This window comes from Chelonoidis abingdonii, chromosome 2, assembly GCF_003597395.2.
Source record: "Chelonoidis abingdonii isolate Lonesome George chromosome 2, CheloAbing_2.0, whole genome shotgun sequence".
In the NCBI taxonomy this organism is placed as follows: Eukaryota; Metazoa; Chordata; order Testudines; family Testudinidae; genus Chelonoidis; species Chelonoidis abingdonii.
The window spans coordinates 31,931,648-31,957,675 of NC_133770.1; the positions used below are offsets into that span (position 1 = coordinate 31,931,648).

Genomic DNA, 26,028 nt, shown 5'->3' on the forward strand with positions numbered 1-26,028 from the left:
AATGATCAAGTAATCTCTCTCCTGCCATCCATCACCACCCTCTGACAAACAGAGGCTAGGGACACCATTCCTTACCCATCCTGGCTAATAGCCATTAATGGACTTAACCTCCATGAATTTATCCAGTTCTCTTTTAAACTCCGTTATAGTCCTGGTACATACCTCCGCTAGGCAAGGAGTTCACAAGTTGATGTGAACTAGATGGAAAACACTTCTTTGATTTGTTTTGAAACCTGTGTCCAATTAATTTCATTTGGTGGCTCTAGTACTTGAATTATGAGACAAAGTAAAATACTTTTCTTATTCACTTCCTCTAATCAATCATAAGATTTATATAACATCTAGCGAATATCCACTTATCTCACTCTTTTCTAGGCTGAAAAGTCTACATTTTTATTTCTCATACGGGACTCATTCCAACCCTATGTATTTTAGTTTCCTTGCTTCTGAACCTTTTCTAAGTTGCTCATGCAGTGATAATTTTTTTGAGCATATGGAACCAATCATTGTAATCAGATTCAAGATGGGTGAGCTACATTGCTTAATATTGAGGGCAATAGATATTCTCCCATCTTAAGTTTTGTACCCCATTTTTAATGATCTAACTCCTGTTTGTTTTTTTGATGGATGCACACTGCGAGGACAATCTTGGCCGAGAATGTATACCTGATGACCGGAAGATCTTTTTCCTGACATGTTGTAGTCTAAATTGCCCATCAATAGTATTTTTCCCGAAGTTGATGCATTAACTTATCTTTATTAACATTAAATTTCATTTGCCATTTTGTTGCCCAATCACTTAGTTTTGTGAGATCTTTTTGAAGTTCTTCACAGTCTGCTTTGATCTTAACTATCTTGAGCAGTTTACTACCATCTGCAAACTTTGCCACCTTACTTTTTACCCCTTTCTCCAGATCATTTATGAATCAGTTGAATAGGATTGGTCCTAGGACTGACCCTTGGGGAACACCACTAGTTACCCCTCGCTATTCTGAAAATTTACCATTTATTCCTACCCTTTGTTCCTTGTGTTTTAACCGGTTCTCAATCCATGAAAGGATTTTCCCTCTTATCCCATGACAACTTAATTTATGTAAGAGCCTTTGGTGAGGGACCTCATCAAAGGCTTTCTGGAAATCTATAATATATCATGGATAGCCAACATACTTCACAAGCACCTCACATTGTCTTAATAATAATAATAATCTTACACTTATGTAATACCTTTCATCCCAAGAACCACAAAGAGCTTTACAACTCTGTAGCATCCACTACTGCAAGGCAGCTACCAGAGATGGGGTAGAACACAGAAGCTGTTTAACAAACCTTATTAATGTTAAATGATGGTTTAGGGCAGGGAATAATGGAGACTGCAGGAGGTGAGGTTTGCATGGCTCAGAGAACTAATAAGAGAAAGGAACCTTTTAATTCTAGGTTGCCAGTTTGGACATGACAAAACTTGATAGTGACCAAAAGTTGAGGTAACTGAGGTCTGTTTGGTACCTGTGCTCAGTGAGCTGTGGTTTCAGTCCAGAGCAGGGGTGGGCAAACTTTTTGGCCTGAGGGCCACATCTGGGTATGGAAATTGTATGGTAGGCCATGAATGCTCACAAAATTAGGGATTGGGGTATGGGAGAGGGTGAGGGCTCTGGGGTGGGGCCAGAAATGAGGAATTCAGGGTGTGGGAGGGGGCTCCAGACTGGAGCAGGGGGTTGAGGTGCAGGCTCTGGGGTGGGACTGGGGATGAGGGGATGGAGTGCAGGAGGGTGCTCTGGCCTGGGACCAAGGGGCTCAGAAGGCAGGAGGGGGATCAGGACTAGGGCAGGGGGTTGGGGCACAGGAGGGGGTCAGAGGTGCAGGCTCCAGGTGGCGCTTACCTTAAGCAGTGGCATGTCCCCTTTCTAGCTCCTATGCGGATGCATGGCCAGGAGGCTCTGCATGCTGTCCCATCCACAGGTGCTGCCTCTGCAGCTCCCATTGGCTGTGTTTACTGGCCAATGGGAGCTGCAGACCTGGAGCTTCGGATCGGGGCAACATATGGATTCCCCTGGCTGCCCCTATGCGAAGGACTTGGAGTAAGGACACGTCGCTGCTTCTAGAAGCCACTCAGAGCAGGGCAAGCCTCAGATCCCCCTCCCCGGCAGGAGCTCAAGGGCTAGATTAAAATGTCTGAAGGGACGGATGTGGCCCCTGGGCTGTAGTTTGCCCACCCCTAGTCCAGAGTCTAGTAGACAGGTTTTTCTATAATAAAAAACCATCACAATAATTAGCACTAACCACAGTTTCATAAACACTGAATTCACTAAATAAATAATAATAAAAAAATAGACAGAACATAGTCATCCAGACTAGCTCTCCACTACACCACCTTTATTCCTTCAAAAAGTGTCATGACTTTTTTCATAACACAAATTGATCATGAGCCATTTTATTTATCCTCCAAAACAAGGGAATTTTTTAAATCTGTGACCTAGGAATGGGAGTGGGAGGTGAGTGAGGAAAAAAATCCACCCACCCCACTGAGTCATTTCCAGTGCCTCTAAGAGGGATTTAGAGGGGAAGGGGAAAGGAATCTATATCTACAATTTTTCATGTGACATTGAATTAGGCTCAGCAAGTCTGCAACCTCTCCTCTTGTCTCTCACTTCAAATGTTGCTGTTTTTCAGGGAAGCCTTTAAACTGACATCTTGATCTCAATTTGGTCATTGAGGAACCAATCAACTTCCACTAATGTAGATAGAAAGATTTCATGGGAGTTGAGTCAGGCCCTATGGATCCCAGGGAACTGTCTGCAACAATAGAGGTGTAAGTGCCAAATAGCATCATGGTTCAACGATGGGTTAAACATTTTAAATTATTCATGAGCAAATTTGATTTGAATGTGCAATCATCTCCCTTTAAATTTTTGTTATAAATTAATTTTTAAAAAGCTATAAGCTGCAAAAATACACAAGTCATTATTAAGTAAAAAAAATCCAGATTATTTCACAAAAACCATAATTCGCCTACATTCCATTAAGCCATAAGTATAAATAACATACAAGAATACAAAATGCTTTTTTATGTGCAAGGAGCCTACATTACAGTTAGTGTGGGGACCATACATTGAATGTCTTGGCTTTTGTGTATTTAAATTCTCACTATAGCATTGCAATAAGTTAGGGTATTTAAAATTTTGTACTGAATATTAAAGTGTTAGAATTTGCCTTCATTTCAACAACACAGTTAAGCCACTGAGTACCTGACTCAGCTCACACCTAAAGAGCCACAGCATCAAATTTCCCAACCCACTTAATTTGAAAGCCTGCCAAAATAGGTGAAAGACCTGATAAATATGTAAAGCAGGAAGTTCAAATAACACAGTCGTGGAAACATCCAGTGATTGATTCCCCTTTAAAAAAATAAAAATCCCTGAGAAATTAGGACATTTGTAAATATTCCTCACCATCCAAGATGCCTAATGGTGTCATATGGAGTTTAGACTATGCATTATACTTTTAGTATTGATTTTATTTTGGATTTCTACCACTTCCTTGAGGCCAAGGGGAGGCACAGTGGGAGGATCCAAAAAACTCAGTGCCACAGCCATTTTGTTTGTGGGCAGCATGGTAAAATTCTGTCAGTCAGTTAAAGGAGGGGTTTTTAAACAGTATTTATGGAAAAACTATTCCTGCCATAATGGATGTATCTGTTGAAATTAATATTATTTTAGTTCTTTTATAAGGTAGGTATTTAGATTTGTAAAAAACTGAATATTCTCCGGGATGTAAGCCTTCCAATATCAAGGAGTCATAGATTTTGTTTCAGGCATGACTGGCTTTCTTAGATTCTGTAATATTATTAAACCATAATAAGGTTGATATATTTATTTTAAAATTGCATGAAATGTCTGAAAAACGTTGATTAATGTGTTTCTTGGTAAAAACTTGCTTAAGGGAAGTAGGCGGAAAAATGGCAAAGCCTCTGGCTGAAAAGAACTGAATTATTTCTGTGGGCTTTTTAAAGAGTTTTTTACTGAAATAGCAATGTAGACTCTTGAAAGAACTTCTTGTTTTGCATTGTCACTAAATATCAAGCATAAACTTTGGTGATTTTGTTGGCTGTGTGTTTAAAATTCAAGTGTAAAATGGCACACTGCATTTTTTTTTCCAGGCTGCAGAAGGGGGAGAGCGGGGGATAGTGCAGACTGTAGGGACACTGCCCTCCTAACCAATCAGAACATGCGTGTTTGCCATTACAAAGTTGTTAACCCCAGAGTCTTCTGGCTCCTGCTGCTTTTAATCTTTTTTGGATATTTCTCCGATTTTTCCAAACGCCCACAGAGCCTCAGGAAAACCTCTTAATTCAACCAGCGATCATGGAAGAAAGTACCACTTTCTATTCACAAAATATTCTAAAGATGTTTGGATATCGCTTTGCTGCATGGAGATGGCTGTTTGTAGGGGAACAAGTATACAGCCTATATTGCTACAGTCATTTTGCAAGGACTATCATCTCTGCAGCTTCTAAAGGTAAGTTTGTAAAAAAAAGAAAAAAAATTTAAATATTTGTTGCTACATTTTTGCGATTAATATCTACCATAAAGGATTTTCGTTATGTTACTGAACAAAATGTATGTTTGTGTTTTTCTTTACCTTTGATCTCGTGCGTATTCCACCCAACGCTGTCTAGTTAATTTCGACAATTAAAAGACAATCAGTTTTGTTTCCGTCTTTAAGGTTTAATATATTTGAAGCACAAACGGCACTTCAATTATTGCGAGGTATATGAGAACTCAAATATTTTTAAGATGGACTTGTTTTGTACGGAGTGATAAATGCATCGCTATATCTATATCTATTTACACACAATTTATAAATATAATGGATTGGGCTAATTTATATAGGGATATATTATCTTAATATATTTATTGTGGCTGTAGCTAAACTAGTTTATTATGCTGTTTCTGATTCAAACTACAGGAGAAAAAAACTGCCCTTGGTATATGAAGGTGGAGACTAACATAACTTAATATAAACCCTGTTATGTCTGTTTCTAAACAGTGGCCTTTTTATCTGAAAATGAGCTCTCTTACAGCACTCAGCTTAAAGCCATATTTATACAAAGGCTCCTATTTAGCCATGCTTCACAGAGATGTCTTGTTTTTCTCCGAGAAGGTGCATTTGGGAGACATTTTGTAATTTTTGGCATTTTTCTAGGCGCAGTTTTTTTCACACGGTGGGAGATCTTTTTTGTTTTGCATTGATCTGTGTTGGTGGCGCTGTGGTGCTCTTAAACAATGTATGTCCGTTTCACTAAGAGAAAGGGGGGTGGGGGAGAAGGTGGGGCAAGATTTGATCTATTGTATCTTTTCATTTTCTTTTATCAAAGTAGGAGCAGTTTAGTCGGAGGGGATTGTTAAACTGTGTTATTTAAATATTGGGGGAAGTAGGGATCGGAACAAACATTTCGTCACAGCCTCTTGCGTTTTGTGTAATGAGAAAAGGGAGGGTTTTTTTTAATCCTCTCTCTAGATCAGTTTTCTTTTCTTCAATAAGATTTTAGCCCCACCCCTAAAATGATCTTGCAGTGGCTTCAAATGAAAATCTTTGAAATCATTTTACATATACATACTTTGGGGAAGGTTTTGGTATAAATTTACAGTGATAGTAGTCCACTGTCTGCCAGTTGTGAAGTTAAACATTATTTTCATAGCTGATAGTTAAATATTAAGGGCCCTATTTCTCTATTCCTTGCACATACAAATCTTCTAGTGAGGTCTTTGGGAGTTTGTTCATGAATAAGGGCTTGGGCCCGTTGTTACTTTAATGTCCATATTTTCTATATGGAATGTAAAACCTACAATAGTTTTCTTCCAAATTCTGAAACAGATGCATTTATGGTTTCCTTTGCTTTGTTTAATTTCTATTTTGTAATTAGAGCAGGAGTAGACAAAAACATTACATTTAATTTTTTCTTATACTATAGAAAAGACTGCAAATAGCCAAATCTTTATAGGGCACAAAAGACATGCATTGTTATCTGCAAACCTCTGTATTGTGCTTATAAGAAAATTCAAAGCTCAGTGGGAAGATACAGTCAGGCCTTAGATATGTATACTTAAAGCAGAGTAACATGTTTAAAAACCACTAGTTCATTGTTTGGGTTTGAAATAATCAGAAAACTCAACAGGTTAACCAATACATTTAATGTGGAGAACAATAAAGATTTTTTTTAAGGAATTTGCCTATTTATATGGAGTATTTTTATGTAATTGACTGTTTATAACTTGACTTATGCACATGCTTTGTATATAGTTTTAAATAATAAATTTGATCCTTGTCTCATTTACAAATTATAAAATTGTTGCATCAGAAATACTTTATCAAATATATCTTCTAGAATGAAGTCTCTCTGTCCCTCTAACCAGAATTTTACTGATCCTCTAAACTTTTTTCTAAAGGTCTAAATGCATATTTAAAACACATTTACTTACCAAATGTCTTTTCCAATAATCTGAATATATTTAGATATTTAATTTGGGGGGAAACTTATAGATTCTAGGACTGGAAGGGACCTCAAGAGGTCATCAAGTCCAGTCCCCTGCCCTCATGGCTGGACCAAATACTGTCTAGACCATCCCTATGATTATAATTTACACATGGACAGTTTAAACAAAGCAACCTAACTGGTTGGCTCAGGGAAGTGCAGTCTGAACCTTTGCTCAGTAGGGACATGTGCCTCCCAGGAGATAGTGAGCAGGGGTCAAACAGTTGCGCTCCCCTGGAGCTTCTGCCAGGAAAAGTCAGCTTTACTCAGCAGTCAAGGCTCCAAAAATGCCCCACTGGCACAGGCTAGAAATCAGAATATTGTATCAGTGCATCTTTTAGCCTCCCTAGATACAATACTCTGTTTTTGAGGCTGCACTAATCTGTTCTGGGCCTTCTGAACTAGTAAAGATTGTTGGTACTTTGCATCATTTAGACCTCACCTGTAAATGGCCTTTTTGCTGCCAGAGATCAGCAGAAGCAGAGTTATTTATTGTTCTTGCATCAGTGAAAAGTGATTATGAATCATCCTGTAAATAATACAGTTGCACCATTGTTTTAGTAATATACAATGGACATTTTGAGATGACTTTATAAGTGACTCATTTGCATCATGTGTAGACTGCAGTAGAAATTTACTAAATGTAATTTCATTCAAGAATATTTTTTATAACTGCATGTAACAAATCAACCCTTGACAAATAATCAATAAGTCTGTAGCCAAAAAATTTCTCATACTTGCTGACAATTCTCAAAATACGCAAAGGTTTTGGAAGGGTGTGGGTATTATTGCCTTCCAGAACCCCTAAATATATAGCCTTTTTGAGAAGTAGAACTAATGCAAATAGTGGCAGATTTTAGAGTTAGCACTCTGTTGAGATGAATACAGGCAGTTTATATCTCTGTTGTTTATAGCTGTTGACAGAAGACAACTATATGCCATCTGGTGACCTTCAGAAAAGTTAGAAACTTAACTTTTTTTTATTTAAATGAAATCTTAACTTACACCCAAAAGATGGGCAAATTTCATCCTACTTACCACCAGCAACTGCATTTAACAAAAATAAGTCAACATATCAGCTTTCTACTGTATTATCTATATTATACTTTATGATGAGTTTTCTGAGATGTGGCTTCTGCCCTTGTAGACATTGGCTGTTCCTCCTTTTGTGAGACAGGCAAGGAGTGCTGCTGGACAATTTTGGATCTAATCCTCCTTCTCCTGGCTTGAGTCCCCAGTTGTTTCCTCCCAGGATGACTGCAGAGGTGCTCCAGTTTACCTCAGCCAGGCTATGATTCATCACAGAGCAGAAGCAGGCAGAAGAAGAAAGTTCTGCCTGCTTCAGTCCATAGTGTGGCCAGTCTGCATATTGTGACCATGCCCAATGTTGACTTGAAGACATAGAATATCAGGGTTAGAAGGGAGGTCATCTAGTCCAACCCCTTGCTCAAAGCAGGACAAATCCCCAGACAGGTGTGTTGTTTTTTTTAACACACCCCAGTTCCCTAAATGGCCCCCCTCAAGGATTAAACTCACAACCTGGGGTTTAGTAGGCCAATGCTCAAACCACTAAGCTATCCTTAGAGTGATCAGATGTGCTGATTTTATAGGGACAGTCCTGATTTTTGGGTCAAAGGAATGCTTACAGGTGGGAACTAAATGAATGCTCCATTCTTCCCAGCCCAGTAGGACTAATTGCCTCAGTGAAGCCAGCAAGGGAACAGTGAGGAGGATGAATTCCAAGTAAAGATGCAGGAAAGGGATCTTTGTTTCTTCTCTTGCCCTCTTTCCATTCAGTGGGGGCCCAGAACTTAGTTTAATGAGGCCTATCCAGCCTTGTTTGTCCATCTTTGTGAGAATGCCCTTCTTATTCAATACTCATTCCCACAAAATAGCCTAAGAGAAGGCCCTGATCTTCTGCACCTACAGCCATCTCCTCAGTTCTCTTCAGAGACTTTCTTGAGACTATGTTGGACAAGAATCTCTGAGCTCAGTTTAACAAATTCAATCTGACTGGGATCTCTTCACCATCTCCCAAAATTTGGCTCATAGGAACCTCTCCAGGTGTCTTCTAGTGGCAAACATGACCCAAGACTCCATTCAAGTAAGAGCCAGCATCCTGACTTCCTCGGTGCTACCTCACCCAGTTTTCTGGGTTCTTCCTTGGAGAGAGGACATGTCCTCACAGCTCAGACTCTTGGCTCCTAAGGGTCCATCCGAGACTCCTTGATTTCACTCTCAACAGTTTTCAGAAAAAGAAACCTCTCTCCCTACTCTATGAAGCCACTTGAGCAAGACTCCATTTCTGCTCCTTCCTTGTCTCACAGAAGATGTTTCTTCACCCGTGTTCTCCAGTTTACCAGATGTCCAACAGTGACAAGCGCCAGCAAGTAGTCCTTTTGAAAGACAGACTTCAGACTGGAATCTTATCCTAACTTTGGGTAAAGGAGGACATACTTAGAACCTATTATTTTTCTCTTGCCTCAGAATTGCAGATCCTAGGAGGAAAGATTTCCTGCACATCTGCTCCAGCATCAGACTGGATGCATAGATCCTTTGAGTAGTTCAGGAGCACTACTTAATAGTTATCCTCTACTTTCATCAGACTAGACGAGAGCTGAAGTAGCTGAAACCTTCTCCCATCTTCTCTAGATTGGATCCATCACACCTTTCTCCCCAGACCTGTTGGGCAAAGTGATCTACTCAAGATATTTTGTAGCCCACAAGAGGTCCAATTATTTGTGGTTATTCTAGATTTGATATGGTTTAACAAATTCATAACCAATTAATGGCTTAATATAAAATTTGTGATTCATGCTGGTAGTGACCAATGATGAGGAATTCTTGGCATCCATTGACTTCAAGGGAGTGCATCTACACATCACCATAGCTCCAGATCATCCAAGTTTCTTCAGGTTCTCAGTCAGACAGCTGTGCTTCAGTGAATAATACTGCATTACCATTGGGCATGCCTCTGCCTCCTGGACCTTCTTCAGGATGATGGCAGTAATATCAACTGCATAATCCCTTATCTGGGTGACTTGCTCATGTGAGTCCAGTTCTTCCAGGAGGCCAGTGAGGTGTTAAATAAATCTTTTTGCCCATTTGAAGCTCATAATGAATCAGAACAAGAGCTTCTTGATCCTTTCCCAAGGGTTCACCCATCTCAAGCAGTGATAATCACAAATAACAGAAAAGCGCTACCATCTCCAGGAGGGATTAAAAAGCTAACGATGCAGATCTGGGCCTATCTGCATATGAGACACACACCTATCAGGAATTACATGTGCCTTCTGGAAACCATGGTGTGTTGCTAAGACCTGATGTTCTGGTGTCAGTGGCTCTCAGCTCCTGCAACAGTTCCTCCTGTTGCTTCAAACCACCAATGAAATCAAATTGAAGGTCCCCATGTCAGTGAAGATATCTCTGACCTGGTGGATGGACAGTTCTAATTTCCTAAAAGAGTCCCTCCTGCACAATTTTCCTTTTCCCTGCAACTTGCCATCAACTCCAGTGCCAGCCTGAGGAGATGGAGTACTAACTCTCCCATAAGATTATTTCAGGGGCCTGACCCCACAAATAATGGTGTTTTCATATCAATTTATTATAACTCTGGGCAGTCAGACAATCTTTGAGGCAATCTACAAGGCAACATGTCCTGATGGGATTGGACAATATGGTTGTAGTAGTCTATTTGAATCACCTATGAGGAACCAAGAACCAGAACCTCCTGAAGTAGACCATCCTACTGTATTACTAGGCAGAGAGAAACTACAGATCTTTGAAGGCACTTTGTATACCTCACTATCCACGCTTACTGGCTCAACTGCACTTAGAACCACCCAGCCAAATGGAAGTTCCATAAAGAAGTTTTCTAGTGGATAGCAATAATTATGTTTGTCATCTCTGGATGTATGCATGTCCAATCTAAATGATCAACCCCTACTGCAGCAGATAGCTGGATTTGGAACTGCTGACTCCAGGATTCCTTTGTGATCAGCTGGGTGATGGCATGAGGATATGCCTTCCCTCTTCTCCACTCCTCATCATCTGCAAAGTCTTTAAGGCCAAGAGAGAGGAGTTGTCTGGTAGTGATAACCCTGCCTGGGATACCTCTGGGGTGGCTTACAGACCTACTCCACCTGTTCTAAGCAGGGCTGGCGCTATCATTTAGGCGACCTAGGCAATGGCCTAGGGCACCAGAATTTTGGGGGGGCAGTATTTTGCCGGGGGGGGCCGGCACACGGCTCCGGGGGACCTACCGCAGTCATGCCGGTGGACGGTCCGCTGCTGTGGTGACTCCGGTGGAGCTGCCGCAGTCGTGCCGGCGGATGGTGCGCTTGGTCTAAAGGCTCCGGCGGACCTACCGCAGTCATGCCTGCGGCAGGTCCACCGGAGCCTTTAGACCAGCGTACCGCCCGCCAGCACAACTGCGGCAGCTCCACTGGCGCTGTGGCGGGCGGCAAAACGGCCGTCCGCCTAGGGCATCAGAAACCTTGGCGCCGCTCCTGGTTCTAAGGAAGAAGACTCATCCTTCCAGACAGAGATGACCTCCTGATAGTGTATAGTGGTGCATTTCAATCCCTGAATCTTCAAGCTCAGGGACTGGTTTGTGAAAATGCTCTCTTAAAAAAAACCCTCCTATGTATTATTGGAGCTGATCAATCTTCTCCCCTTGGTGCAGGTCCAGGAGAGAAAAGAGCAAGAAAAGGCTCAGGGGAAATCTACATTTCCTTCAGGGAAGATTTGAGAAGAGGAGTTCAGTGCAGAGGAGGTTAAAAAGGTATCAAAGTCCTCTGTTCCTAATATTTGTCCCAATTCCAAAAGCCCTAAAAAGGCACTCTGGCATTCTCTGAGTGTCTAGAGATATTTGAATAATCACTTTCATCATATTTTTGTGGGCTCCCCATAAAAGGCAGAGGAATTTTAGATAATTTCTGTCATGCTCAACTGTTAGAAATGGGCGACGTCCACCTTGATTGCATTGGCCTCGTTAGCATTGACTCCCCACTTGGTAAGGCAACTCCCATCTTTTCATGGGCTGTAATATTTATACTGCTTACTGTATTTTTCGCTCCATGCGTCTGATGAAGTGAGTTCTAGCCACAAAAGCTTATGCCCAAATAAATTTTAGTCTCTAAGTTGCCACAAGGACTCCTTGTTGCTTTTGCTGACAGTGTATTGTAATACAATACAATAGATGAAATACTGAAATAAATTAGGGAATTAGTGTGCCTCTACCTTAATTTTATTACAAACTATCAGCTAGCATGTATAAACAGGGCCCTGTCCCTGTATATTCCACGATTCTACTGCCACAAATCCATCTTTGTCACATAACTCATCTCCAAAACCAAGCTTTTATTATTTAAAAAAAATGTTTTAGCATTTATGGTTATGAAAATAAGCTTCAAAACACAATTGAGCATAAACAAATCCAGTAGTATCTTTGAGTCTGCAGACAACCTGAAACAATAATTTTGAGAGAGATAAGTTGCCTCATTCTTCTGTGAGATATGAACCCTGAAGCCTACAGGTGTTAGATTAAGTTCTTACATTTTATTTATTTCACTGCTGATCTTTTTAGTAGAAACATCCTGCTAAGGATTATTCCAGAAAAGCATACTATCTCACATGCTTTCTTGGGTCCTCAGAGTCCTAACTGTCTCCATCCCAGCTATCAAAAGAACTCCAGCTTCCGTACCATCACCAACTTCTACAATACAGTTCCAGATTGTCAGTACAAAAAAACAAATGTTGGCATATCAGGAACAGAGAACATGAAAACAAAGTAACATAACTGAATATAAGAGGCTACTATACTGACTGTATTATTCATTTTTATATTTAATTAAAAAGACCTTTCTTCACTTAAGCGTAGCTTTCTTTCCTTGCCATAGTACAAGACCATGTCTACACTACCACTTATGTCAGCAAAACTTATGTCACTCAGGTGTGTGGGGGGGAAAAACACACATTCCTGAGAGAGACAAGTTTTGCCAGCATAAGTGCTCATGTGCACAACACTATGTCGGTGGAGAGCTTCTCCTGCTGACACAGCTACCGCAGGTTGTTGAGGTGGTTTTATTATGCTGACAGGAGAGCTGTAAGTGCACTAATGTAGACATGGCCTTAGGTCCAACTTGCTACGGAGTACACAAGGTTTTGTGTATACACAAGACCATACTTACTGTATATCCGTGCAGATAATGGTGCCCTTAGAATTCATTTGGAGTACAGCATGCAGTTCTGGTTTCCTAGTTTGAAAAGTGGTATGGAGGTGGTAAAAAAGGTGCTGGGGAGGGCTGCACTGGAGATTTTTGAGAATACACAGATTTTAGGAGTTCTCTAAAGATGTTCAGCCTTGAGATAAGGAGACACATGTGGCTCAGCCATGGTCTATAAACTGTTTAAAGGGGGTTCCGCTCTGGAAAGTGACTAAATATGGCATTATCGGGTTTCATGTTTATATATCAAATATGCTCAATTTACAAATAAAAAATGGTCATATAAATTTTTTGTGTAAAGTGCAGCCTGAAATAAATTGTAAAAATCTAAGTGTAAAAATAGATTAGATTATTGTGGTTGTCATTGAAGCAGTTCCTTCATACAGGTACCATACACATTTGATACTCTTGTTAACTGGAACTTTATTACATTTTGAATCTGCTTATTTTTATATTCATTTTTTAGATAGACATAGGGCGGGGGTGGGGGGAAGGGGACTTAAATGAACTTAATGCAGACAACACCAGATCCTAATAACGTGCATCATCTAGGAAGCAACAAAAACCAAAACCTTAGATGTTATTTAATTCACTGGATTTGGATAAGATTTCTAAGGATTAAAAAGAAGCAAACATACCAGAGACTAATGGCTAAGGTAGAGAGTTATGACGTGAGGTAATAAAGTGAGGCGTTAAACAGAAAACAGGCTTAGGAGAAAGACACAATGTAGCCATAGACCTCGTTCAGGGTAGAAAGAGGTTAAAAGTGAAAAATGTCAATGGTATGCTTTAATACCTCTGTTCACAGGGGTGGCTCCAGGCACCAGAACCCCAAGTGCATGCTTGGGGTGGCAAGCCACTAGGGGCGCTCTGCCAGTCGCTGCGAGGGCGGCAGGCAGGCTGCCTTCGGCGGCACGCCTGCAGGAGGTCCGCCGAAGCTGCGGAAAACCAGCGGACCCTCCGCAGGCAAGCCGCCGAAGGCAGCCTGCCTGCTGTGCTTGGGGCGGCAAAATGCCTAGAGCCACTCCTGTCTGTTCATAATATAAAATTATTATGAATTACAGAACTGAAACTAAGAACTCATGCTGAAGGCTAAGCAAATGTGGGGATTGGGGGAAAACAGATAAAAATCTGGTCTTTTGGTCACTGAACCAGCAGATAAATTCAGATCAGAGTTAAAATATATAAAATTTGGTCAAGGAGTGAGAAACTAATCATCCAGTATACTGATCAGAAAAGAGATTGGGAATTATTGTGGAAGAGTCATTAAAATCTTCAGCCAAGTACAAAGTAGCAGTAAAAGGCAAAATTGGTGGTTGTTGGGTTTTTTTTTTAATTGTGTAGTGGGAGAAACAGTATGCACTTGTTAGATCCCATCGATATTCCTGTGTTTATGGTATATGAACAAACTTCAGAAAGTGTATCACAGCCTTGGCGAGAGAGAGTAGCAAAGATAACAGGTTTTGATAAAAACAACAAGGAGTCCTTGTGGCACCTTAGAGACAAATGTATTTGGCCATAAGCTTTCGTGGGCTAGAATCCACTTCATCAGATGCATGGAGTAGAAAATACATGTCAGAGGGGCATTGCTGGCACATGATGTCATATATCACATTAGTAGATGTGCAAGTGAACAAGCCCCTGATGGTGTGGCTGATGTGAGTAGGTCCTATGATGGTGTCCCTTGAATAGATATGTGGACAGAGTTGGCACCGGAGTTTGTTGCAGGTTTGGTTCTTGGGTTCCTGTTTTTGTTATGTGGTGTGTATTCATTGTTGGGCCTGTCTTGTAGTAGGTGACTTCTGGGTACCCTTCTGGCTCTGTCAATCTGTTGCTTCACTTCACCAGGTGGGTACTATAGTTTTAAGAGTGCTTGATAGAGATCCTGTAGGTGTTTGTCTCTGTCTGAAGGATTGAAGAAAATGCAGTTGTAGTTTAAGAGCTTGGCTGTAGACAATGGATCATGTGATGTGGTCTGGATGGAAGCTGGAGGCTTGTAGGTAAGTATAGCAGTCAGCAGGTTTCTGGTGTAGGGCGATGTTTATGTGACCATCGCTTATTAGCACTGTAGTGTCTAGGAAGTGGACCTCTTGCAAGGCACTGAATTAAGTTTAGATGGAAGACTGAACAAGTCGGGTTATTAAAGGAGAAGATGAACTAAAACATAGGGGTAAGAGTAAGCAGATCTAAGTTCCAGTCCTGACTCTCTGCCAAGCACTTCCGTGCGACCCTGGACAAGTCTCTTACCCACCTGTATCTCAGCTTTCTCATCTGTAAAAATTGCAGATAATACTTCACTACCTCACAGGAAAGTTGTGAAGATGAGCTCAATGTTTGTAAAGCACTTAGAGATCCTTCAGTGGAAGGAAGAATACAAATGCAAAGTTGCTTATACATTTATTGGAAAAGAAAAGAATAAAGTTATTAAACAGAAGTTTTCCAAATTACAAAAGAGATCATAAAAGTCAAAATAAAGAGAAGGCTTTTTTAACCTCATGAAAAGGCTAAAAAGAATTAACGGAATCCAACCCATCTAAAATTAAGAAAGTGCAAGTAAATAGAGAACTGCTTAATCCAAAGGATAAATTTATGGAATAAATTACTAGGGAAGATGTCTAAACCAAGTGAGTTAAGAAATACCTAACATTGGTTTCTGGAGGAGGGGATTGAGGAGTGTGGCAATAAAGCAGAAAGTCCATTAATCATGGTTTATCACTTGAAAAATTTTCATGAATCTAGCGATGTGATTTTTTTTTTTTTTTTTGTCTTAAAAATCTCATGATGATATAGTAATGTTGAGGCCTTTGCCTACATTCTTAGTTATTATCTCTGCAACAGCCATTCATAGCATTTGGACTTCCTCAGTTACTATTCTTCCATACTCATAGGAAAAACTTGTTCATTCAAATGCTAAATAAACAGTGAGTATGAAGTTTATGCATCACAGAATGTTCAGAAAAAATCTTCAGACATCAAATAGATGTTTGAGTGAACTGAAAGTGGTAAAAAAAAAAAGTCCAACTCTAGTTGCAAGGGGGGAAAGGGAATCAATGTTGTGTATAAGATAGCTATCCTTTTATTAAACGGGAATGAGCCAGCTGTGCCTCCTGTATGATTCCTTTTGGCTGTGGGGACAAATAGACCACCAGCATCTCCCCTGAGATCCTTACTATTGCCGGAAGGGCAGAATGCTGCCAGTGGCCTTCCTCTACTCCTCAAGATGCTTTCAGTTACTTATGGATTAAGAAATAGGTCAACAGTGGCTCTACCCACTTTCTCCTGGAATAGAGCCCAATAGCATAAACTGTCAGGTGTAGCTCATGTTCTTAACATCCTACTTTGCAATAAACTGATTATTCTGAGTTTATTTTAAGGCTGTTTGCGTTGGGATGCTGAGTTTTACAGCTGGGTATGTATGATTATGACTCAACCAATTTTACAAAGTAGGATTACTTTATTAAAACACACAATGCCCTCTTTTACTTGTTTGGAAAAATATGTTGCCTGTGACCTTTCACATAATATTAAGTATGGAAAAAAATGTTGCCTATGACCCCATTCAGCCTTGATGCTGAAACTAAAGAAAATTATTTTTTTTAAAAATGTTCTTTAAAGATACGTAATCAACACAAAAGGAAATAATAAACCTTCAATTCATACAGTGCAATTCAGAAGCATAATATTTTGTTAAAGGTTATAAACATTTTAATTTACACATATGTTAAAAAGAAATTTGCCTTAAGTCTGAAGCATATATAGCTTCCATTTTCTTCTTTTTAATGTTTTTGTGCAATAGTATTGATATATTATTAGATTATTCACCTCAACTATTTAATTTCTGCCTGTTTTTTGTTAGCATTATCTAATGTGCAGTACAATAGTTTAGCTGTATCGTGATATCCTGTAAAAATTAACTTTAAATGTAAAAATCTTGAATTGGCCACTGGTGGCTAGTTTTTAAATCTTTGGGTTTTATTTGGAGAAATTAACATTTTATGTCTCTCCTCTACAGTCCTGTGAGACAATCCATTTCAACAACACTGCTGATTTCACAGGCATTTCTAGTAAACTTTTCCTTATTAGAATAGCAGCCAACTTAATTTCTTACTCTGTTGAAAAGATTCTAATATTTAACACTTCTGAGCCTCTCATTTTGTAAAGGTGTTATAGCTGCTCTGCATTTCTGAAAAGTGTCAAGCAGTTTTAGCATCAGAATGATGTCTCTACCTCTTGAATGTGTTAAGCAATGATAATGAGGTGTAGAGAGATTAATAAGATTTTCTACAGAAAGATGCCTTCAGAAAAACCTTTTTTCTTCCTTTAATATTCCCCCCCTTTTTTAAAATCAATTTCCAGAAGCATAGCCAATTTACTGTACAATATAATAGGAAGTTTTATAACACACTAACGCATATGTGTTCACTACACTGACAAACACTAATTTCAGTTGTAAAGACCAAACAATTTTTCTTGTCATTTTCTGAGACAAGAGCTGAAGACACAAATGTGTCAGACTAACTTCTATGATTCTATGGAAGAGTCTATCCCTATTTAAGGGATAGACTCTCATAACAGTCCAAGACATGATTATATTCATTTCATTTTATTTGCACTAAAGCAACTAAGAAAGTAGTGTATAAGAGTTCTAAAGCTCTCTATGATGGAAATTATTTTCTTCCTATAGTAGAGCAAAGCTATGAGGTATTGAATTTATGGCTAAAAACAGGGAAGTGATGATTTAGCTAAGTCAACTACTGTGTTAATCAACTTAAAACCAAAGACTCTAGAATAGAATCAACTTTCAGATGATTTTAGACCTTTTCATTTTCTTAGAACAGATCAGCAACAACTGCATTTAAGCTCAATCTACAGAAATGACATCGACAGGATAAAATTCACTGGGAGTTGCACCTGCTTGTGCCATGGCTAAACCATTATGTTTCCAAACTTATTCATATAACCATCTATTTGCTTGCTTCTAAAATAGGGAAATTTATTAAAGTGAAGAACTGAAGAAACTTCGGTGTCATGTCCTCTGACACCTATCTTGTTTTTAGTAGTTTGTTTAACATAGTACTGTACTTGCATTTTTTGTTTGTTTTTGGCTCTGCTGCCGCCTGATTGCATACTTCTGGTTCCAAATGAAGTGTGTGGCTGACCGGTCGGTTCGTAACTCTGAGGTTCTACTGTATGAACATTTAAAATGCTAAGTACTATTGAATTAATAGTAGTTGTACTATTACAAAAAAATAGCTCCTGACTTAAGGTGCAAATTTTCCTGCGAGTTAGAGCAGAGAAATTGTTTAACATTTTTACAAAATTACAATAGTCTTCTTGATATTATCCTGATCAACAATCAGACTGGAGGAAAAAAAATACAGTTTCAATATAAAAAGCTTAAACAGTAATGCTTTTTGAAAGATTTGTTGTAGCTAAAATAGTTGTCACAAAAACCTTTATATTCCCATAATATATATTTTTGATGAAGCAAGAGTATAACATGTAGAAAATGAAGTCCAAAGCTTCATCTACATATCCTTTACACACAACCATAGTGTAACTAGAACTTGAAGACTGCTGCACCTGATGAACACTTGTTGGAAAGTGTCTGGATTACACAACTCATGTTGGAAAGTTCAGCTGTGAAAATCTTTCTAGGTCCAGAGAGACTTATTTTGTGCTACTGTATCTAAATATTAATCTGCGCAGTTCTTATTAACAAAAGGAATCTGTCAAAAGTATTTTTATAACTTTCCAAAGCATTATTTTCACTATTATAAACACTTAGAAGTGAAATCAGTCTTCATGTGAAAAACGTTTTTCCTTCATCACCCAGGAATTCCAGTAAAACGGATGTCTTGGGAAGGGGAAGGACCGTACTATACAGAAGTTACAAACATAAATATAAATATCAGGTTGAGTTTTAGGTATACTAACCTTGAGCCAGATCCTGTAACTTGATATGCGTGGGTGGGGCCCTGTTTGCACAGACCTAACTGCAGGATGTGCTCCCTTAACAGCTCAACATGAACCTTGTTCTTTTCCATATATGATTAGGTATACTTGATATTTCTATCCCTGACATCTTCAAAGCACTGTACAAATAATTTTAATTTTCATAAAGATTACTTTTGAAATATTCTTAATTAAATGACTTAAATATTTGGACACCAGACCACAGAGGAAGACAGAAGCCTCAAATTGTGCCTGCATTACTATAAAATTGAGGACAATCTGAATAGTACATAGAGCATATTGTTGTTTTTCAGCTTTTAAATTTGTTTAGAAAAGGGCAACATTTCAAACTGCTTCTTTCATTGTGTTGATAAAGTACAAGCAAAACTGAAAGAGGATTCTTCACAGCAAATAGAGAAGGAAGATACATGCACATGGTTCAGTCAGGAGTCAGATCAGTTACTGAGCAATTTCAAATGCCAAGAGTAAGTTGTTATGGTAGACAAACAGGAAAGAAGGGTATAACTCCACAGGTTATTTTACAGTAATATAACTATATAGAGAATATACCATATTTATCAACCTACATTTTTTAAATCATGCCTTTCCCCACATATGCACTCCTTTGCCATTTTAAAGCAATCTGCATATTTTTCTTAAAAAATTAAATTACCTCTGTATTCTTTCTTCCTTCATTTTGGCCTCCAAAATGCTACTAACCACTATCTCTTGTTAAACTGATTTCAATGGTAGAAAGACTGAAGAAACTGCTCCACAGTTGAGTTAGTGAGATGATTATAATCAGAGTACAGCAGAAACTCAGAATTATGAACACCTCAAGAATGGAGGTTGTTTGTAATTCTGAAATGTTCGTAACTCTGAACAAAATGTTATGGTTGTTCTTTCAAAAGTCTGCACCTGAACATTGACTTAATATAGCTTTGAAACTTTACTATGCTTTTAACTTTAATTTAAATGAAATAAGCACAGAAACAGTTTCCTTACCTTGTCAATTTTTTTAAACTTTCCCTTTATTTTTTTATTAGTTTGTTTAACACAGTACTGTACTGTATTTGCTTTTGAAAAAATTTTTTTGTCTCTGCTGCTGCATGATTGTGTACTTCCGGTTCCAAATGAAGTGTGTGTTTGGCCAGTCAGTTTGTAACTCTGGCGGTTGCAACCCTGAGGTTCTACTGTACTTGCTTGCTTTACACTTAGATAGTAGAGAGAGTCTAGGTCCTGAAGTACTGTGTATAAATTTAATGCACATTTTCGGACTAGCTACTGGAAGCTGTTCCTCCAATGGACAGTGAAAACTGCCATAGTGTTCATCAAGAAACTTCTATCAGCTCTCTACTACTGTCATTCTGTCCAGTTCAAAACCCAATACTAGAGAATGAAGTTTCATTTTTTTCTTGCATTTTAAAGCATTCATTAAAGAATGAATAAAAGCAACCTTTCTGTTATTCTATCCTTAATGTCTTAGGCTTTTTTACCTCAACTGATATGATTTACACACTATTTACTACATTTTTAAAATCTGTTATCAGTTGCACCCTTGACATTTTATCAGAGCGAATCAGGAAAATTTGCAGTCCATCATACCTCTGAAGTATACTTATGCTGTCAGTGTCTCAGTAATTGTTATTTATTTACCAAGTGACTCATATTTCACAGTTCAAATCTTTGTCCTCTGTTACTACAACACAGCGACATAGAGGTGGTGGAGACATTCAATTTCCGCTGGATATGGCATGGGCAACAAATACGTATCATCTCTCATTTTTAATCAAAAAGGTCTTTGCAGATGAGAGAGTTTAGTGCTAAAAGATACCACCACCAACACCAAAGAGCTTTGCTTCTTGAAAAATATGCCAGTAACTTAATTTTCCAAACAGAGAGAACTCTATACCATGATGATTAGCTCTTTTTAAAAGTACAATAATGATTTTTGGACCACCTAAAAATAGCATACAAAGACAATGAAAGCCCTTGAATATAATACATAAATAGTTATATATAGAATAGTCCCTACTTCAAAGACAAATGAAAACCAAGCACTTATACTTTAAATATCACATTACTATTCACTTCTGTTATTCCTTTGCTGAACAAAACAAGCTATGGTGTAATGGGATCAGACGTCCATTTCCTTTTCCTTGCTGCTGTTTTTACTTTAGCTTATCAATAAACAAGTAGGCAAAAGATAAGGATAAATGTTTATCCCCTTTTGTATGATAATTTAATTAGACATCTTGAATTTCTAAGTGAAACAGCTGCAGATGTTCACGTTTTTCAAAGTACACCTGAACTAATGATGGGGATGGGAGAAGGTCTGTTTTCTGGATAGATGAGTGAAATATCTGTATCAGTATGGCAATTCCTATTTTACCTACATTGAAGTCTCCAGAAATGGCAACATTTTAAATGTTTCTATATATTATCATTGAACCTCAAACCACCTCTACTGTAAGTGCTGCCTCTGAATGGTTTTTCATACATTTCCGTGCTATAATCTGCTCAGAGCAGAAATCCTGAATTTCAGTATATATGTCACATAATTTTGTGATCTTTGTTTTTCCAATATCAGAATTATCCTGTAAGTTATAGTTTAAAAGATTGACATTCATCAACTGATTTTCAGTAACTTGAGGATTAATAGTTTTCATTTGTTTGCAGCAGAAAATAATTTTCCTGGGTGTGGCAAGGCACCTTCTCAGCCTCCCCAGCCTCTGCTGCTTTTAGTCCTGCTGAGACAGGTTTGGGTAATGCGGTCCCCCTTGGGACACAGGGGAAGTCTTCTCCCCGTATCTCCACCAATCTTGTTTAGAGTATTTTTACTCCCTTGTGGGAGAGAGTACTGCTTCTCCTCCTGGTGAGGCTCGCTGTCTTGCTGCTCCTACACTCCTGGCAGCAGGACTCCTTCTCTCTCTGCTCTCCCCACTCCTTCCTCCTAGGGAAGGGTTTAAAAAAGGTCTCAGGCAGCCCTAAGTTGGAATCAGCTGATACTAATTAACCTCAGGTAGCTCCCCCTCAGCTGATTCTAAATGCTACCTTGGTAACCCTTTCTCATTTGAACCTGATTGACCTGTAGTTGCCTCTCAGTTGATAAGGAGGAGGGCCTTTTAACCCTCTGGGACTGAATCCTACCCCTCCTTTGCAGCTGTCTGTCCCGAGTTTGTCACACTGGGATATATCCATTGCTGGGAAAATGAACTGCTAGCCCCAAGAATTTCAGGCAAAAGCTTTTAACCAAGTGCCCTGTTTGTGCCCAAGTGGTATATCAAATACACATCTATCCCACTATAACGCGACCCAGTATAACACAGGTTCACATATAGTGTGGTAGCAGTGGGGCTCTGGCTGCTGCAGGGAGCCTAGTGTCCTTTAAATCACCGCTGGACCCCCGCCACCGCTACCCCAGGGCTTGGGCAGCGATTTAAAGGGCCCTGGGCTCCCCGCAGTGGCCAGAGCCCGGAGCTCTTTAAATCACCGGTGGAGCCCTGCCGCTGCTACCCTGGGGCTGGAGCAGTAGGGCTCACTGGCGACTTAAAGGGCCCTGGGCTCTGGCTGCTTCAGGGATCCCCAGGCCTTTTAAATCACCACTGGAGCCCTGGGGCTACGTTAGCGGGGCTCAGCCAGCCATTTAAAGGGCCCGGGCTCCCCGCAGCAGCCGGAGCCCAGAGCTCTTTAAATCACTGCTGGAGCCCTGCCACTGCTACCCCGATATAATGGCGTTTCACCTATAATGTGGTAGGGATTTTTGGCTCCCCAGGACCACGTTATATCGGGGTAGAGGTGTATTGCGTACACTTGTGTAAACTGAAAGGTTTATGCACAAGGGTTAAATAAGGACAATTAGTGTTTAACTCTGAATATCCTTCCGTTTTTAAGAATGGGATATCCTATATATTTTGCTTTTTAATGTCAGGAGAGGAAATTTAAATAATAACGGGAGAAAAAGGTTACATTTTATTGGTGTACCTTCTGGTTTACTGCCTGACATCTGTTTCAGTACATGCTCTAGTACTGACAAATGCCAAAGTATTCTGAAGGTACATAGTACCAATAGCAGTATTGCAGTACATAATACACAATTCACAGTTAACAGTAAAATTTGGAAGTCAAACTTTGCGTGCACAATAGCTGAGAAATGTGTACTTATAATTTATACTGCAAATTTATAAACTGCTGTGCATTGGCACAGGGATCTGCCTCTGGAGGGTAGCTTGCAGGGTTGTCAACTTATGTATTTCCACACCAAAAAAACAAACTAAGATTCCATTTTTCTGTCAGTAATGTTGTCTAATACATAACAATAAATAAGCCTACTACATCTAACAGCAGCACGAACATCTGAACTGCTTGAACTAAATCTTAAGTTTAGAATATTTGCTCTTAAGAAAACCAGTACAACTTGAGTTTTAGCTCAGAAACAAATTTAACAGTAAGTTAAAACCCTAGCGCAAAAATGCACTGAAAGACTCCTTGCGATTTAACACCTAGGTAAATTAAATTACTTAAGATTTCTGGAAAATCTTAGATTTTTATATAAGATTAAGAAAACATTTATGTTTACTGAATGAATATTAATGCTTAATTTATAAAAGTTAGGGTAAAAAGCTATTTACATTTTTAATACTGCACTGAAACATCTAGTGAAAGTACAAATTAATATCATGTTTTCCATTTCGCTCAAACATTTGAATATCTCATATAAAAAGAGACCATGTCTCAATCATTAATAACTGCCCCTTTCTTGGTACTTCTTGTTCTGAAACTTTGCTAGCAACAACTAAATTTAGCAAGGTTTCAACCAACATAGAAGAATTCTTAAATCTAACCCTTTATTATGATAAGGTCAAAAACAGTTTATTTACCTGTGTCAAAAACAGCACCTCCAATTATTAAAACTGAAAGAATTTTTAAAATGTAATTTGATTTCCACTATTGATATATAGTACATCTGTCATAAGTAGATAGCTAAGGTAAGGGTTAATTTTCTTTTACTGTAAAAGGTTTACAAAGAGAACCAAACACGTGACCAGAGGACCAATCAGGAAACAGGATTTTCAAAAGTAAGGGTGGGAACCTCTGGAGGTTTTTGGCTTTGTTCTGGGTCTTTTTGTTTTCCTCGGCTGTGAGTAAACAAGCTTTCCTTCTAACTCCATCTTCTTTGAAATCTTCTCCTAAACATCTGTGAGTACAAAAGGAAACAAAGTAATCGGCTGTGATGTGCTTTAATTTGTATTGACATGATGTGATTTCTGACTGTTAATTGCGGCTATCTTTTAAATCAGGCTGTTTATTCATATTTCCTTTATAAGCAGATCCGTATTTCTCTCTAATGCTGTATTATTGTTTTTATTTTCTTTCTTTTTATATAAAGTTTTTCTTTTTAAAAATTGTGGAAGTTTCTTTCCTCAGTGAAGGCAGAGGAGAGAATCTCTGACCAGACTCTTTTATATCGGTGACAGTGTAAGGGGGAGGGAAAAGCCAAACTCTGTGTCTACTTTCCTATTGTCCCGGCGAAAAGCTACAGGACCAAGGGAGGGGGAATCTCTTGTGTGAGCTGACTAGGTGAATGCATAGCCTCGGGGAAGCTAGATTGCCTCTCCGGTTGTATTCAAGGAGTGAAGTATAGCATCGCCCAGGCTCACCCAGGGAAAGGGGGGGGAGCTGGGGGTGAAATAGGAAGACCCAGGGGTCTGGGTCTTGGGGGGTTTCTCCAGGGAAAGTCTGGGGGGACCAGAGCGAGGCAGGCGCAGTATTCCTGTCTGGTGGCAGCGAGATAAGATCCAAGCTGGGTATAAGCTTGGGGGAGGTTCACAGTAAACACTCAGATGTTGAACTCTAAGTCCAGATCTGAGACAGACGTTTACCACAACATCAAAAGAAGCTGCTTAACTATCTTGTCACTCCAAGAAAATGCCAGGTCAATTTTATCTTCTGGTTCTCATGCAGTAGCACAGTGCCACAGTATTTGCCTTTTAAAACACTGGAGAGGACTGTTTAAATTCAAACAAAACATTAACTGGCATGAATAAAATCATGAAAATATTTTAATTAATATTATAAACACACACAACTTATAGACCTCGATCCTGTACTGAGAACTGCATCGTCAATGGGACTCTGCCTGGGCAAAGGGATACAGGGCAAACCTGTATAGTTCTTGGATCAGAGTTTTAAATTTTGGCCCAAAAGGATATCTTTACGTGAATAAATTGATGTTGTGGGGTTCTTAAAATAGACAGTAGTTGTATGTTCAACTTTAGTTGATGAAGGGTTAGGAAAATTGACATTCCAGGGGCTTTTGTGTCTCAGACTGGGGCAATTTGAATGCGAGATTTCACTGTCAGTAGTGAGACTGAAAATTTCTCACTGATACCTTGGCTGTACAAGAAAAGTGAATCATGTTAACTAACCCAATTAAGTAAACGCATATAAAACCCTAATATACACAAGCTTAAACTAGATTAATAGAGGTCATTGCAATCACCTAATATGCCATAGAACTTCTCCAAAATAATTTCTAGAGCATATCTGTTAGAAAAATATCCAATGATTCCAATGATAAATTACTGGCTCTGTTAAAAATATACATCTTAATTCCATTCTGAATTTGTTGAGCGTCAACATCAAGCCATTGGATTGTATTATGCCAGTGGTTCTCAGATGTTTTGTACTGGCAACCCCTTTCAAACAGCAAACCTCTGAGTGCAACTCCCCTTATAAATTAAAAACACATTTATTATATTTAACAGTTTTTTAAATGCTAAATTTATAACCCTATTGCTTAAAATGAATTTACATTTTCTTACTCCTTTTAAGACTAAAACATATTTTATTGAATTAGTTATAAGCATAGTAAATATGTTTTTTAAAAATAACTTGTTTAATACTGGGGAGGGCATGAAGAAACTTTGTCAATATCACTTTTCACAGCAGACTTAATGCCCCCTTGCCACCCTTACTTCTGTGGTGCTGGCGGCGGGCCAGTTCTGAAAGCAGCACCACTGCCATTAGCAGCGCAGAAGGGTGGCAACGGGGCACTAAGTCTGCTGTGAAAAGTGATATTCACAGCTTTCCAGCTCTGAAGGCAACACCATGACCAACTGAAGGAAAGACTTGACATTAACTTGCAGGGTAACTGAGGAGGTGAAAAGCTGCTTTTACTAAGCTTACTTTTTTTTATTATTTTTTAAGAATACACATGCGCAATTGCACAGTACAAATCATTGTTTTTTACAAAAATCTTTTATTACGAGCTTAGTAGCATGGCAAGTTACAAAAACACCTGCCAGCTGCAGACGC

The 26,028-nt window shown here is 39.0% G+C and overlaps 1 protein-coding gene across 4 annotated transcripts in view; it reads left to right on the forward strand.

Moving 5' to 3' along the window:
- The first annotated feature begins 3,576 nt into the window (after positions 1 to 3,576).
- Positions 3,577 to 26,028, forward strand: part of EPC1 (enhancer of polycomb 1) — a 98,851-nt gene continuing 76,399 nt past the window's right edge. For 2 of the 4 annotated variants that reach the window (XM_075062234.1, XM_075062236.1), the window contains exons 1-2: positions 3,577 to 3,725; positions 4,154 to 4,512. The gene's annotated coding sequence lies outside the window, so the exon portion shown is untranslated. Of the gene's footprint in view, positions 3,726 to 3,991; positions 4,513 to 26,028 lie in introns of those variants that run through there. The other 2 variants (XM_075062235.1, XM_032799098.2) reach the window with 2 other exon arrangements.